The following is a 6,000-nucleotide window of genomic DNA, read 5'->3' as shown; positions in this document are numbered from 1 at the left end:
AACCAATTGAAACGATCCTTCGTTCCACTTTCCCAATCCAGCGTTACGGTGGAGCTTTCCGTTGCTCCTCCCGCGCACACAGTTCCACTTTCAGGTTTCTCCTTAGAAACCTCTACCTTCTCATCTTGCCTTGAATCAGTCCGTTCCGTTGGACTGATCGTTCCAATCCCAATATCCGCATTTTCAGTCGTCACGCTCGCAACGGGAACGTCACGAGCGCTTACTCCTCTAGTCACACCAGCCCCAGGAGCCCTCTCAGGTTCACCAGTTCCACTTAATCGTGAACCTTCATCTCCCTTTGTGTCGCCAACCTGGCAAGAGGAAAGAGCGACACTTCTTTCCCCTTCCTCCTGCCCCCTTCATGGTCGGGACGTTCCAGTTGGTGTAGACGTTCCAGACGAGGTAGACGTCTCAGTCACGACAGTGCTCCTCGAGAGGCTACGCAGTTTCTCGACTTCTGGACAGTTTGTCACGCTATGACCCGGCTGTCGACAGAAGACGCACTCCTGAGTACGACGATCTCCATATCGACCTCCACTCGCCGTCCTTGAGCAAGTTACACTCGATAGAGTAGTGACCAAACTTGTGACAGCGATTACAATAGCCTCTCGCACGAGGGCACGTCTCACGACTGCATCCCCTTACGCTCGCAACGACCACACACGACTTCACCTTCCGCTGTGCGAGTGTCAGGACCCATACGAATGTTCGGCGGTCCAAGTTCGGCACCAGTGCTCTCGTTTGGAACGCTAGCCGGTTTTGGAACGGTCGGAGCCACCGCACTTATATGCCCATGGCTCGTTCCAGAACTCTTCAGCACGCTCCGATTCAGTTGTTGCAACTCTTGTAGCACTTGTATGTCAGTCGCGGGTGCATTCTTCGTACTCGATTGCTTCGCTCCTTCCTCAGGAAATTCGTCGTCCTCTTCAACAGGCAAGTGAAGATTCTTGAACAACAGGATGCGACAGGCTTGCTCAATGGACCCTATCATGTTACCGTTCAACACCGCTCGCATCTGCTTGTTCCTTATTCCTTCAAGGAAGAACTCGTACCTCATACGAGGGTCAGGCATGTTAAAAGCGTCACATATCGTCGAAAGTCAATCTCCCCACTCTTCTGCAGACTCGCCACGTTTCCTCGCGGCCGTTTTAAGACGGGCCCACGATTGAGTCGGAGTCAAGCAGATGAACCGGTTGTGAAATCTGAAACGAAGGAGCTCGAAGCTGTCGATCCTCAAATTGTACCACCATTCTTGACCCTTTTTGCCCTTCACGCATTGTTCAAAAGCAATTAAGCGCATGTGATCGTCCATGCCCACCGTGCACTTCTCAAACGAGCGCCAGAACGCCGCAGCACGCTCACTCGTGGCCGTGTCCGAATAAAATGGAACGATCACTTTGACAGCGTTCCTCAATTCGTTCGGGATTCCAACAACAGGAACGTGACCTCGGGAGTAGTCTCGTGACTCGCGTTCTGCGTAACGATCAGCGGGTTTATCTGGATGAGAAGTCGCAGTCCTCGGATAGCGTTCCGGATTGAGCCCAACGTTCCCATGAAGACCCAGATTCTCACTGTAATTCGGGAACGATCTCACATTCGCTGGCTTCGTTCCCCAATTCGGAACTCCCTCCGACCTCATTTCTGCAGACACAGAAGGTGTAGTCACAGGCGTAGGTGGGTACATAGGAGGCATCTCAATCGGATCCCAACCAGGCGGCAACATCGGAGCAAACGGATTTCGGAACGAGTTGGTTCGGGACGTTCCATACGTTCCTCCCCCATCGTTCGTTCTAGGCGTAGGAGCGGACACGTTATCGTACGCGTAGACAGGAGACATAGGTCTGCTCGTCCTAGGCGCAGTGGGTGACTGGTACACAGCCCTACCACCTCCAGGACTACGCATTTCACTCCTCGGCGACTCTAGCAGTCGATCCATCTCGGCGCTCGAGTACACCGGCGGCGTATTCGCCATTCTTGGTTCTTGATCCGCCAGCGGAATGCGTGGCGTTCCCACTGACCCACTCGACACCGCAATCTGTTGCATCGCCTGACCGATGGTGTTGACTATCAAAGCTTGTAGTGCCGGGTCTACAGTGGTCGTTCCACCACTCACAGACTTCGTTCCGTCACTAGCGGAAGCCGTTCCAGCACTAGTAGGAGTCGTTCCACGACTAGCAGGCGCCGTTCCGTAGCTTGCAGACGTCGTCTCACGACTTGCCGTAGGAGTATAAGCTCGCGAAGTCGCCCTCGGCGCACCGTAACGTTCCACGTCGCTCTGCTGCTCAGCGCGAGAATTAGCCGTACTCCGAACGTTCGACCATGACGCAGGAGCGTCGTTCCCATATCCTCTACGAGGATCCTCCCCACGCGAATACTCAGTCGACGCGGCAGGGGTCGCCTCGCGACTCGTTTCTTCCACGGGATCCAGAGACGGTCGTGACGGATCCAGCGAGAACGATACCCCTCTTCTCGTTCCAGAACTCGTCGTGTCGGTCTCACGCGTCTCCCTAGCCCGGGCCTGCTCCTCTCTAGGAGTCGGTCGATCAGCTAGAGTCCTAAAGAACTCTTGAAAGCTAGCCCTGCCCTGAGGCGTTCCCAGCATCGTCACGAACATCCTTCGATTCTCCTCAGCTCGAGGTGACGTGCCAAACAGGCCCTCGTCTTCATCCAGGTCGACTCGTTCCTCGTGACCTCCGGCAGCTCGTTCCGCCTGACCTTCAGCCGCTTCCCCTGTCTCACCTTGAGTCCTTGGCTCAGCTTCGTCGCCTTCACCTTCCGTGGCCGGAGCGTCAGCTACTGGCTCCTCATCTGCTTCAGCCAGGATCCGCGCGAGACGAAGCTCCTCATCCTCGATAGGATCGTTCCAATTTTGGAAGCTCATACCGTTCCAGCTTCCTTTTCCTTCGCCTTAGTGCTTCGGTACTAAGGATCTCCAAGCGGCTCTCTCCGCTTTTACGTTCCTACGCAACTTGGCTAGAAGATACCCTGCTTCTCCACCAAATTGTCGCGGTCTCCTTCTCTCGTCGGGGTCGTGTATCTTATGTAAGCCGGCGACGTAGGAACTTATACGTAAAAGTAAAGCAAATGTATTAACTTGTTTCTTGTTTCTGCTTCTTGAGCACTTCTGTTGAAAGAAGGAAAATCACGACTGAGAGCTTCCCTACCTGCTCTCCTACCTCCGAAGGTATCTCCTAATAGTCCCCATCCTGACCGACATCACTCTCAACTTCACTACCCTCCCACTGTCTGGATTCCTTGGTTCCACGTCAGACTTGGAACGAGGCCGTCTGAGTAGTAGAGACGGGATAGTCAGACGAGGCACTAAGCTTCTGCCGTGCACTAAACTGTCGGAAACACTCGTCCAGAATAGCCAGTCCTTCTGCCAGCCGTAGACCGTGACAGCACGCTCCTGTCGTTCGTCGACAAAAAGAGCGCCAACATATTGGGATGGCTTGAGTGGGTTGTCTGTGCGAGCTTGCCGTTTTCGTTCTGCGAGAACACCCTGACGCGTCTCTATAGCCGATATGTGATGTCACATTAGTATGTTACATGGCAGCTGTCTGCAAGGAAGTGCTGCGCGCAATCAGTGACTTTCTCCCTGACAAATTTGGTACCGTCTTTGACGGGTGTGCTTATAAAGCAAACATTACTTTACGGTCTTTGCAACTTTTGGTCATGATGGCAAGCAGGAGACTGTACTGCTGACGATGGCGCCTCTCGTGAAGACGGTGAGGACGACCGGTAGGCAGATGTAAGTTTAGTTGTATGTATAATGTATTTCAGCTAGATCGAGGATGCAATTATGTTTCTCTTTTTCGCTCTTGCCTGCACACCAAATATTTATTTCATCATCTTCCTACAAAAAATTGCGATACTATCTAGGAAACGCTGCCCAAAATCCTTCATTTTGAATCGAGCATTGAGAATGGTTTTTATCATCCGATTCGTCTTCAAAGTTGAAGCGAAGATGATCAAAATAGCCACATAAATTGTTGTAAGCATCAGCCATCCATCGATGACTTTCACAGCAACGCAAAGCTCTCAGCGCAAAGCTCACAGCCCAGAAAGCCAAATCCTTGCTCCATCAGGTAAGACTTCAACAGGCAAAACCAAGCTCGTGGCGCCTGTTTCAGACGAAACAGACTCTTTCTCAGGCAGCAAACTCAATTTTCCTTTTCTTCTACGGCATACTTCTCGTATAGACCTCCATGTCAATAGCTCCGTTGACAAAGCAGTAGCCACATCCATTTGATGTGCCTCGCAGTCCCATACAGCGGCTAGTGTCCAGTGGGCTCGCAGAGTATCTAGCCGAGCTACGAGTGAGTACACCTCTAAGTAATCAATACCGCAGACCTGTATAAACCTTTTGACTACGAGCCTGACTTGAAAACGCTCCGATGTATACTTCACGCGGAATGTCCGTCGGTTCCTTAGCACCTTCATGTGCTTCTCTCAAGACACAAACACCCACGTGCAGTTCTCCATCAGCTCTCCGTACTCTTCATCGGTAACACATTTCCACTGCACTGCATACTCACTCATTAGCGCTTCATGGAGTGTATCCGGTTTAGTGACGATGCTCACAGACAAACATCCGTAATCCTCCCATCCAGTGAATGCTTTCTCCTGCATCATCGTCTGCGGAAGTCTTTTTGAGCCTTATACCATTCTACAGACCCAGAATCACGCTGCACTATCATCTGGATTTGTGTTTGAGTAAGCAGTGCTGACGTAGTCACTAAACCATGATGGTGATTTGCAGACACGTTCACTCCATGTTCATGGGAAGACATCTGCGTCTGTGCTTACACCTTCCAAAGCCGAAAACTCCCACAATCCTCGCTTGGTTGAAGTCGTAACAACCTCACTTGACTAGTATTCACGAGATTCAACATCTTCGAATCCGTGGTCGCTCCTCCACGCGATATCGAAACAGACGGCCACTCACGGGCTGACAACTCGTAACTTGCCACTCGCGTACTCTTCTCTTTAGCATGTTCATGGGGTTGTACCTCTACAGTCGGCGCCTTGCGCCGCCCACTGCGTCTTTTCTTCATTGCACGATGCACTGGCCGTTTGACATGCTCGCTGAACCCATCTCGCAGATGGTCAACCTGCAAATGCTCATGGTTGTCAGCGCAACGCGCTACCACTATGCTTGAAGCACGTTGCCATTCACAGCTTCATTGTTCCTTCCGACAAGGTTTAACTGGATAACACCGTCATTCGACCGACCACACTTTTCAAATCTATGCACCTCGCCCCCACCTGTCCGTGCACTACTAACATCTCGATGCCCACCAGCCCACCTGCACGGGCACCACTCAAGTCTTGCGCAATCTCATCCGTCTGTGACCTTTCGTTATCGTCGGCCCCACCTGTTATGCCATCATGAGCCTCCTCTAACTCCATAATATCACCGTCAATACCGAAGTACTCTGCTTCTGTCTGGTTTCGGCCGATAAAAAACACCCAGGCTTGTTCTCATAGAAGACAGCAGTATGGCTGTAAGATGATTAATTGTCTTACAAGCAATAGCCGCGCTTCTCTCGACTGTAGCCAACAAAAATCGCTTCACGACCTTTAGACCCCATCTTCTTCCGCTCCACTTTGCGGACATACGCTAGAGCACCACACCCGAACGTTCTTAGCTGCGAGTATGACGGGGTCCCCCGATGCCACACTGCATACGATACCTGCATGTCTTTTGTCGAGTTTGGCACGATGTTGGGTAGTACCCACCTGTCACGGCGGCCTCTGCCCATGACTTCAGGGGTAGGGTGAAAAGCGTCAATAGGCAACACATTCGCTCCGTCACAGTCCTTACCATCCGCTCAGCTACATCGTTTTTTTCAGGTGTATGTTTACAGCATCCGAGCGCTCCATTTCATACCTTTTCTCACATGTCTGCATAGCGAAGTCAGCTCTCGTCTGTTATCGCTTCGTAACTTCTTCACCCGCACTTTGAGCTGGATCTTCACATGCTCATAGAGCAGCTTG

The sequence above is a fragment of the Phytophthora infestans genome, genomic scaffold, assembly GCF_000142945.1.
Source record: "Phytophthora infestans T30-4 supercont1.6 genomic scaffold, whole genome shotgun sequence".
Taxonomy (NCBI): Eukaryota; Oomycota; class Peronosporomycetes; order Peronosporales; family Peronosporaceae; genus Phytophthora; species Phytophthora infestans.
This window is presented reverse-complemented; position numbering follows the sequence as displayed.